Raw genomic sequence first — 11,700 nt, 5'->3', positions numbered from 1 at the left:
TCCTAGCTATTGGAAACAGGGCTACAATGAATATTGGGGTACATGTGTCTCTTTCAATTCTGGTTTCCTTGGTATGTATGATTACTGAATTTTTAATATATATGTTTTGATACCTTCCTCTTTCTGTCAATTTCTTCCCTTGGGATAGTAGCAATGCTTATCTCTTTGGATTGTTACAGAGATTACTGCTTAATACGAATCAATTAATATTTACCATTTCTGCCTTTTATTAGAAGGAAAGTCTATGGACCCATATTTGTGGTTGATGCTACTAAAATTAAACCCCAATCTGGGTAGAATTTTCTAAATATGGAGTGATGTTGGGTTAACTTTTTCCTCTTTTCTTACAGCTTTTCTCCTCCCCTCAATGTAGAATGTACAATTTTTAATAGTTAGTTTATTTTTTTACCCCTTAGTTGATACTTGCTTAGCTCATCCAAAGTGTCCTTTTGACATTTACGTCAATTGAATCAATATTGGGTTCCAGGTGTATTCATTTGTCAGCTGGAATAACTTACCTACTGCGTAAATTTCCTAATGGTATTTGTCATCTGGGCGTTTCTCAAGGCGTAGATTAAGTGATTTAATGTGGGAGCTATGATAGTATATAATACAGCAACTGCTTTATCAATAGGTAAAGTAGCTGCAGGTCTCATGTACACAAATGTGCGAGGTGCAAAGAGTAAGACGACCACTGTGATGTGGGAGATGCAGGTGGAGAGGGCTTTGCATCTTGCAGCCAAGCTGTAGGTTCTTAGAGACCAAAGGATGGCCAAACAGGAGACTAGCAAAAGAAGGAAGTTTAACAGACAGACTAAACCACTGTTGGCAGCAACAGAGAGTCCTAAAGTCTGGGTATCAGGGAAGACGAGATTGAGCAAAGGGTTCAGGTCACACATAAAGTGACCTATGATGTTAGAGCCACAAGAGGGTAATCAGAAGATGAAAAGGATCTATATGAATCCATGAAGAAAGCCTCCAACCCATGACACTCCCACTAGCGGCTGACACAACCAACAGTTTATGTTCATCAGTTGCAGATGGCCACATAATGGTAGAAAGCCATCATGATGAGCAGGATTATCTCAGCACCTCCGAAGAGATGTTCCCCAAAGATTTGAGTCATGCATCCATTGAATAGGATACTATTCTTTTCATAGAGTGAGTCTACAATCAATTTGGGGGGTACTCACAGAAGAGTAGCTAGCAGGCATCAGTAAAGGAGAGATGGGCCAGGAAAAAGTACATAGGGGACCCCAGGATGGGCTGGCCTTGGTGGCTATCATGAGCCCATTAGCTAACATAATTATAAGTTCAGTTCAGCTCAGTTCAGTCACTCAGCTGTGTCCAACTCTTTGTGACCCCATGGACTGCAGCACGCTAGGCCTCCCTGTCCATCACCAACTCCTGGAGTTCACTCAAACTCATGTCCATCGAGTAGGTGATGCCATCCAACCATCTCATCCTCTGATGTCCCCTTCTCCTCCTGCTCTCAATCTTTCCCAGCATCAGGGTCTTTTCAAATGAGTCAGTTCTTTGTATCAGATGACCAAAGTATTGGGAGTTTAGGCTTCAACATCAGTCCTTTCAATGAATATTCAGGACTGATTTCCTTTAGTGTGGACTGGTTTGATCTCCTTGCACCCCAAGGGACTCTCAAAAGTCTTTTCCAACACCACAGTTCAAAAGCATCAATTCTTCTATCCTCAGCTTTCTTTATAGTCCAACTCTCACATCCATACATGAACTACTGGAAAAAACATAGCCTTGACTAGATGGACCTTTGTTGGCCAAGCAATGTCTCTGCTTTTTAATATGCTGTCTAGATTGGTCATAACTTTTCTTCCAAGGAGTAAGCGTCTTTTAATTTCATGGCTTCAGTCACCATCTGCAGGGATTTTGGAGCCCCCCGAAATAAAGTCTGTCACTGTTCAGATTGGTTCCCCATCTATTTGTAATGAAGTGATGGGACCAGATGCCATGATCTTCGTTTTTTGAATGTTGAGTTTTAAGTCAGCTTTTTCACTCTCCTCTTTCACTTTCATCAAGAGGCTCTTTCGTTCCTCTTCACTTTCTGCCATAAGGGTGGTGTCATCTGCATATCTGAGGTTATTGATATTTCTCCTGGCAATCTTGATTCCAGGAGATTTGTGCTTTGTGCTTCATCTAGTCTGTCGTTTTGCATGATGTGATGCACTCTGAATATAAGTTAAATAAGCAGGGTGACAATATACAGCCTTGACATACTCCTTTCCCAATTTGGAACCAGTCTGTTGTTCTATGTCCAATTCTAACTGTTGCTTCATGACCTGCATACCGATTTCTCAAGTGGCAGGTAAGGTGCTCTGGTATTCCCCCATCACTTGAAGAATTTTTCAGTTTGTTGTGATCCACAAAGTCAGAGGTTTTAGCATAGTCAAAGAAACAGAAATAGATGTTTTTCTGGAACTCTCTTTCTTTTTCGATGATCCAGTGGATGTTGGCAATTTGATCTCTGTTTCTTCTGCCTTTTCTAAATCCAGCTTGAACATCTGGAAGTTCATGATTCACATATTGTTGAAGCCTGGCTTGGAGAATTTTGAGCATCACTTCGCTAGCATGTGAGATGAGTGCAATTGTGTGGTACCTTGAACATTCTTTGGCATTACCTTTTGTTGGAATTGGAATGAAATCTGACGTTTTCCAGTCCTATGGCCACTGCTGAGTTTTCCAAATTTTCTGGCAACTTATATCCTTTTTTTTCTGAGTTATAAAATAATAATAATAATATACACTTCATAGATCACTATGACAATTGATAGAGGAAATATGTACTACACAGAAACAACTTCCAATTGTTTTTGTGACTGTATACACTGTGGGATAGAAAGAATTAACAGTTGGAGCAGTAATACAGAGAACTATTTAATCATGCAATAAGTCCAAAAGAATCATCACCAATTTTAATCTCAAAGAGGCAAGAGAGACCCATTTTATCCATAGCAGTTTTTCCCGGATAGGGTCCTTATATTTATGCTTGATGGAAAGACTGATGATTTATGTCATTAATATTTGTAATTTCCCATTTTGTGTATGTGAAGTATATTTAAATTTTGCTTTAATTGTCATTGATAGTTTTGATTACTAAAGGAGGTGTCTATGGCAAAGCATTGTTGTTAGTATCAGAGAAGTGAGCCCTTACAGTTTGCTTAAACTCCTTAAGCCTCAAAATTGTCAACTTTCAAGTTAAGTGGATCATATCATTTTTTTGGAAAATTAGAATGAAGATGAGATATTTTATTATAAATATTATATCTGAAAAGTGTTGAAAATATGAATACTATATATGGAAAGTGAGAATCTATAATAAGCACCAGTACTATTGTTAAACTTACCTTAGCTCTGTTAAATGATCTTAGTGATGTTTGGGGAGAAATATCTCATATTCAAAAAACAATCTCATATTCAAAATGACCAATTCTTATTATAAGCAACTTGCAGTATGAAAAATGTCACACTTGGTAAGAGCCTATTCATATAGCTAACTGTCAAATGAAGAGTTGTTAACAAAATTTTTGCATTGAACACGTGCACTTGTTTTGGGTAAATCAATTACATCTCAAAAAACCTGTTAATAAAGGAAGACTTCTTAGAAATCTAAATCTTCCCGCCTAGTATAAAGTCCCAAAATTCTCCACAGAAAACCTGTTTGTAACCCTATTCTTGTTTGAATTTAGAATGGGTTCACTTGCAACACAAAAGAAAAATAATCTGAAATAAACGTCTCTGATTCCACAGGACAAGAGGCAGAGAGTGTGGAGAACGTGTATTTAAATGGTTCACTCTGCTCATGATGAATCTTGCTTTGGAGAAGTGAATTACAAGACCGACCATTTCCACCTTGTTCTTTATTACTATTTAAAGAGGTTTCCATCGAGTCCAGTCTTGCAGCTGCTGTTTCTCTCCCAGGAGTTGATTATCCCTGTTTAATGGAAGGACTTTGCCCTAGAAGCAGACATTCTGGAGAAACATGTTTACGAATCATCCATTCTTGAATAGGCAATTAAATTCTCTGCACTTGGAAACTTAGCATGTGGGAGGTCTCTTTACATGGACCTGAATTGTTAAGAAAACTGAATATCATGTGAATAGCAAGGTGACATAATTCCAGTGTGTGGACCTGTGATGTAGTTTCACCATTGAATCAAGTCATGGGAGAGTTCCTATTTTCTTATCAGGAATGTAGTCTACTAATATCTCAAAGTGCAAGAGAAAGAACCAATCGAGTGAAGATGTGTTATTCACGAATGGCTTCTTCCAAGTATTTGCTTCTAGGATAAAATCTTTAAAAAAAATTAAGATAATTAATTCCTGGGAGGATAAAACCTTAGATGGAAAGATTTGTCCTTTGATATTCTCATAGTCCTCTCTAAATATTAAGACTGAGGAAGAAGCTGTTTTCTCATTTTAAGAACAGAATAAGAGGAACTTATTAAGTATCAGAAATATTTGTGTTTCTTGTTCTGTAGCCATAGACTAGGAGCTCAATATCAGAAGATTTCTCTTAGTTCATAAGAGTTTGGGCTTCAAATTCAACAGTATTTTCTTTTCCTTTGACTTGACTTTCCAAGGCATTGGAGTTTTGAAATGCTTACTGAATCTATTTGAATAAATTTGTGTCATCTTGACGTTCTCTGCATCCTGTAGAATTGTGCAATCAGTGGGAATTTGAGAAATATACATGACATGACATTACATGCATTGGTTATTTCTTATTCCTGAATACATTGGGCATTCTCCTTAACTGTGGAAGCAACCACAGGAGGTGAACTAGAATTGCTGATTTATAAACCAGTTTCCACATTTCCATGTTCTTCAAGGGTTTGTAATTAAAATCATTAAAGCTTTATTTTCTGACAATTTATGGGAGATTACTTTTTACATGGTTTAGGATATTTTACAGAAATATTTGTTCTTCTCACTGTATATTAACTCAGATTTTAAAAGGATCTGCCTGCCAATGCAGGAGACCTGGGTGTGATCTCTGGGTTGGGAAGATGCCCTGGAGAAGGAAATGGCTACCCACTCCAGTATTCTTGCCTGGAGAATTCCAAGGACAGAGAAGCCCAGTGGGCTATAGTTCATGGAGTCACAAAGAGTCAGATACAACTGAGTGACTAATTCACACACACACACACACACACTCACACACACACACACACACAACATTATTTCTGTTTTAAAGTTGGGAGAATGGCATTGAAACATGTATAATATCATATATGAAATGAGTCACCAGCCCAGGTTCAATGCATGATACTGGATGCTTGGGGCTGGTGCACTGCAACAACCCAGAGGGATGGTACGGGGACAGGGGAGGGAGGAGAGAGGGGGGTTCAGGATGGGGAACACATGTATGCCTATGGCAGATTCATGTTGATGTATGGCAAAACCAATGTAATATTGTAGAGTAATGAACCTCCAATTAAAATAAATAAATTTATATTAAAAAAAGAAAAAAATAAAGTTGAGGTATAGTTGATTTATGATGTCCTGTTAATTTCTGACGTACAGCAAAGTGATTCAGTTATATCATATTATTTTCCATTATGATTTATTACAGGATATTAAATATAGTTCCCTGTGCAATACAGTAGGACCTTGTTTTCATCTATTTTATATATAGTAGTTTGTATCTTCTAATATCATTGTATCTGTTTTTATGTTTGTGTCATACTGTTTAATTACTATAGCTTTGTAGTATAGTTTGAAATCAGGAGTGTGCTGCTTCCACTTTTTTCTTTCTCAAGACTGCTCTGGCTATTCAGGGTATTGATATTTCATATAAATTTTAGAATTCTAGTTCTGTTAAAAATAGCATTGGTATTTTGGCAGAGATTTCGTTGAACCTGAAGATTGCCTTGAATAATATTGTGATTTTAATAATATTAATTCTTCTAATTCATGAACATGATATATATTTTCATGTGTTTGTGTAGTCTTCAGTTTCTTTCATCAGTTTATTATAGCTTACCACGTCCAGATCTTTTACCTCCTTAATTAGATTTATTCCTCGGTATTTTATTCTTTATCATGGGACTGTAAATTGGATTGTTCTCTTAATTTCTATTTCTGATGGTTTGTTGCTAGCATGTTGAAGAAATGCAACAGATTTCTGTACATTAATTTTGTATTCTGAAACTTTACAAATTCAGTAATGAGCTCTAGTAGCTTTTCAAAGATTTTCTATATATTTTGTATTTTCTGCTTCAGTGACAGTTTCACTTCTTCCTTTCTAATTTGGATTTCTTTTATTTCTTTTCTCTGATTTCTATGGCTAGAACTTCCAGCAAATAATAAGTGTGGCAAGAGTGAACATCCTTGTCTCTTTTCCTTATCTTAGAGGAAATACTTTCTGAATATACACAGTGTGTAACATTATACACTAAGTATGATGTTAGCTGTGGGATTATCATGAATGGCCTTTATTACATTGAGATATGTTTCCTCTTTGCCTACTTTCTAAAGAGTTTTTGTCACAAATGGATGAAGAGTTTTGTCAAAAGATTTCTTTGCCTATACTAAGATGATTAAATAATTTTTATTCCTCAGTTTGTTAACATGGTGTATCACATTGATTGCTTTATTGATATTGAACTATCCTTATATCTCTGGGATAAATCATATTTGATGATAGTATATGATCCTTTCAAATTATATTGAATTTAGTTGCTAATATTTTGTTGAAGAATTTTGCATCTAGGTTCATCAGTATATTGGTCTATAATTTCCCTTCTTTTGTGGTATCTTTGCCTGATTTTGGATGATGCAGGCCTCATAGAATGAGTTCAGAACCATCCCGTTCTCTCTAAATTTTTTGAAATAGTTTCAGAAAGACAGGTGTTAACTCTTCACTAAATGTTTGGTAGAACTTACCTGTGAAGAAATCTGGTCCTGGACTTTTTTTTTTTTTCTGAAAATTGAAAGTGTGTGTTAGTTGCTCAGTCATGCCTGACTCTTTGTGACCCTATGAACTGTAGACTGCCAGGCTCCTCTGTCCGTGGAATTCTCCAGGCAAGAATACTGGAGTGGGTTGCCATTTTCTCTTCTAGGGGATCTTTCCAACCCAGTAACTGAACCCCAGTGTCCTGTACTGCAGGCACATTCTTTACCATCTGAGCCACCATAGCTTTAATTTTTAAAAAAATATGGATTTAATTTAATTACTTTTAATTTATATGATCATATTTCCTGTTCTTTACTTGTTCAGTCTTGTAGGGTTATGCATGTCTAGGAATTTATCCATTTCTTCTAAGTTGTTTATTTTATTGGCATATAACTGTAGTAATCTCTTATGATCTTTTTTTGCTTTCTGTGGGGTTATTTGTAACTTCTCATTTTATAAATAAATAATTATTTTGTTTTTATTGATTTGTGCCTTGATGAGTCTGGCTAAAGCTTTGTCAATTTTGCTTATTTTTTCAAAGAACCAGGTCTTAGTTTCATTATTATTATTATTTTTTAACTTTTAGTCTCTTTTTCCATATATTTTACTCTGATCTTTATGCCTTCTTTCCTTCTGCTAACTTTGGGATTTGTCTATTTTCTTTTTCTAGTTCCTTTAGGTGAATAGTTAGACTGTTATTTGAGATTTCTCCTCTTTCCTGAAGTAGGCTTCTATTGCTCTAAGCTTCCCTCTTAGAACTGCTTCTCCTACATCCTGTAGACACCTGGAGGAGGGCATGGCAACCTGCTCCAGTACTCTTGCCTAGAGAACCCCCAGGAACAGAGGATGGAAGGCTATGGTCCACAGGGTCACACAGAGTCAGACATGACTGAGGTGACTTAGCAAGCATGCACAGATTCTAGGTCATTTCACTTTTGTCTTAATTTGGCTTCAGGCATTTAAAAATTTCTTCTTTCAGTGATTCATTGGTTGTTTGGTATTGTCTTGTTTAGCCTCCACTTGCTTTTTCAGTTTTTTCTTTTTTTCCTATAGTTGATTTCTAGCTTCATAGTCCTGTGGCCAGAAAAATTTCTTGATGTGATTATTCTATTATTACTATTTCCCCCAGTGCTCCATCCACTGCCTAGCCATACATTTAAATATAATAGCTGTATCAAGTCAAATAACATGTGACCTAAACCCTCTCCTCTAGGCTTCAGAGTATTTGCTAAAAATGTGTGTTGCACTTTCCTGAGAATAATACATGTGAACACAATTGGAAAAAATCTGTTTGCCTAGGTGGATTTCTTTTATTGAATGACCAGCAGAATTCCCCAAAGTCTAAAATAGTCAGCAAGACGGCGTAAGATGATATCTTTCTGTACTTCTACACCAGAAGTGTTGGCAGAATCTCCACCTCCATTTGTTCTCCAGCTCTAGATGTCACACTGCCAGAAAATATGCCCACTCACAAGGTTCCTACAGATAGCATTTGCCCTGATGACTTTATAGTACAAGTGAGACGTTGACTTGGAGTCTTACCCACTCCTGGCGACTCAGCTAGTGAGGAATGTTTTCAGAGGGATGCAACCTCAGTGAGACCCCATGGAGTTCTTCACATAGCGTTGACTGTCTTCTATGTCTCAGTTCCTGATACCCAAGGGCTTATATGAGAGTGGCTTTCTCACCCAAATTTCCAACCAGGAATGAAAACTGTTTGCTACATTAGTTCCAAGTTCACAGAAAAGGATCAATCAGGTGAAGATGTATTGTTTGTGGACAAATTCTCAATATCTGTTTCTAAGGCAAAAACTAGGAAAAAAAAAAACCCAGAGATAATTAATTCCTAGGGGGACAAAGCCTTAGATATTAATAATAGAAAAATCAGTCCTTTAACATTCTCAGTATCCTCTCTAAATACTAAGATTCAAAAAGAAGCTGTTTTCTTATTTTAAGAGCGGAATAAGAGGAGTTTATTAAGGAATGAAATATTTGCATTTCTTGTTGTGGAATCACGAAACTAACTGCTAAAGATCAGAGGATTTTCCTTAGCACCTAAGAAGTTTGGGTTTCAAATTTATCATAGCTTTTTATTTTGCTTTGATGTGAATTTCCAAGGCACTGGAGCTTTGCAAATGTGTGCTGAATCCATCTGAATAAATCTGTGCCGTCTTGACATTCTCTGCTTCCTGTAGAATTGTCCGGTCAGTGGGAACACTTGAGGAACTTCCATTACATGACACGGTGTTTGAGCAGCTACAACTAATGATTATTTCTTATTCCTGAGTACACTGATCTTTCTTCTTAAGGACAGAGGCCACCACTGTAAGTTGATTAGCACTGTTGAGTTTTAATCTGGTTTTTACATTTTCATTTTATTCTAAGGGGTTTAGAGTTAAAATCATTAAAGTTTTCCTTTCTGATACTGACGGTTTTAGATGTTTTAGGATATTTTGCAGAAATATTTATTTTTCTCACTGTTTATGGGTTTAACTATAATTATTAAGGGATAGGTTTATGATTTATGGATTCCCATGGAGAATCCATGGGAGAGAGAAGGACAGCATTTGGATTCTATTTTTTTAAAATATAAATTTATTTATTTTAATTGGAGGTTAATTATTTTACAATATTGTATTGGTTTTGCCATACATCAACATGAATCCACCACAAGCCCAGTTAAAAAACCGAGATCCAAAGAGAAAATGAATTAAAATATGGCATTAATTGTTTGTCAGTTGCTTCATTTGCTATTATTTTCTCCCATTCTGAAGGGTGACAAACAACTAATCTCAAAATATATAAGCAACTCCTGCAGCTCAATTCCAGAAAAATAAAGGACCCAATCAAAAAATGGGCCAAAGTACTAAATAGACATTTCCCCAAAGAAGACATACGGATGGCTAACAAACACATGAAAAGATGCTCAACATCACTCATTATCAGAGAAATGCAAATCAAAACCACAATGAGGGACCATTTCACACCAGTCAGAATGGCTGCGATCCAAAATCTACAAGCAAGGGAACCCTCTTCCACTGTTGGTGGGAATGCAAACTAGTACAGCCACTATGGAGAACAGTGTGGAGATTCCTTAAAAAACTGGAAATAGAACTGCCTTATGACCCAGCAATCCCACTGCTGGGCATACACACCGAGGAAACCAGAATTGAAAGAGACACGTGTACCCCAATGTTCATCACAGCACTGTTTACAATAGCCAGGACATGGAAGCAACCTAGATGTCCATCAGCAGACGAGTAGATAAGAAAGCTGAGGTACATATACACAATGGAGTATTACTCAGCCATTGAAAAGAATACATTTGAATCAGTTCTAATGAAGTGGATGAAACTGGAGCCTATTATACAGAGTGAAGTAAGCCAGAAAGAAAAACACCAATACAGTATACTAACACATATATATGGAATATAGAAAGATGGTAACGATAACCCTGTATGCGAGACAGCAAAAGAGACACAGACATATAGGACAGTCTTTTGGACTCTGTGGGAGAGGGAGAGGGTGGGATGATTTGGGAGAATGGCATTGAAACATATGTAATATCATATATGAAACAAATCACCAGTCCAGGTTCGATGCATGATACTGGATGCTTGGGGCTGGTGCACTGAGATGACCCAGAGGGATGGTACAGGGAGGGAGGTGGGAGGGGGGTTCAGGATGGGGTACATGTGTATACGAAAAAAAAAACATAGCATTAAAAATGTGCCCTCTGCTGTGATTGGGAGTCTTTATTAAACTCCAAGCTCAAAGGCTATTTCATTCTAATTCTATTCAAACTTTGGTGGATCTTGTTAGCTCTTATTTTGTTTCCATGGATGTGGTCCCAGCAGCATGGCAGGATTTCTGTATCCCTGAACTGGACTTCCCTGGTGGCTCCATGGTTAAGAATCCACTTGCCAACACAAGAGATGCAAGAGATGCAGGTTTGACCCCTGGGTCGGGAAGATCCTCTGGAGGAGGAGATGGCAACCCACTCCAGTGTTCTTGCCTGGAAAACTCAGTGGACAGAGGAGCCTGGCGGGCTGCAGTCCACGGGGTCACAAAGACCTGGACATGGCTGAACACACACACACACGACCTTAGACTTACATCTTTTTCTTAGAGAGTCAAAACAGATATTGCTAAATATGAGAGATGAAAGCTAATTCTCTTTGTCACCCTATGGTGGTTTTTTTTTCCTTGTATACAGTCACCTTAAGGTGTCTGAACAGAGTAAGATGTGGTGCTGTGGGGAAAAAAAAATACTGTTTTGGGCTGTAGAAGACTTGGATTCTTGCGTACTACTGATCAGTTGGCTGTGTTTTTGTCTGGGTCTCAGTTTCCTCATCTTTAAAGAGGATCATGATATTTGGTCCCATTGCTTCATGGCAAATAGATGGGGAAGCAATGGAAACAGTGACAGATTTTATTTTTTTGGGCTCCAAATCACTGACGATGGTGACTATAGCCATGAAATTAAAAGATGCTTCCTCTTTGGGAGAAAAGCTATGACCAACCTAGACAGCATGTTAAAAAGCAGAGACACTCCTTTGCCAACAAAGGTCCATCTAGTCAAGCTATGGTTTTTCCAGTTGTCATGTATGGGTGTGAGAGTTGGAACATATTGCAGCACTGTTTACAATAGCAGGACATAGAGGCAACCTAGATGTCCATCGGCAGACGAATGGATAAGAAAGCTGTGGTACATACACACAATGGAATATTACTCAGCTATTAAAAAGAATACATTTGAATCAGTTCTAATGAAG

The 11,700-nt window shown here is 37.4% G+C and overlaps 1 pseudogene; it reads right to left on the bottom strand.

The window, feature by feature from the left end:
* On the bottom strand, positions 519 to 11,310 carry LOC102191634 (annotated as a pseudogene).

Source organism: Capra hircus, chromosome 15 (assembly GCF_001704415.2).
Source record: "Capra hircus breed San Clemente chromosome 15, ASM170441v1, whole genome shotgun sequence".
In the NCBI taxonomy this organism is placed as follows: Eukaryota; Metazoa; Chordata; class Mammalia; order Artiodactyla; family Bovidae; genus Capra; species Capra hircus.
Note: the sequence above shows the minus strand (reverse complement) of the source record. Positions and strands in the feature narration are given on the sequence as shown.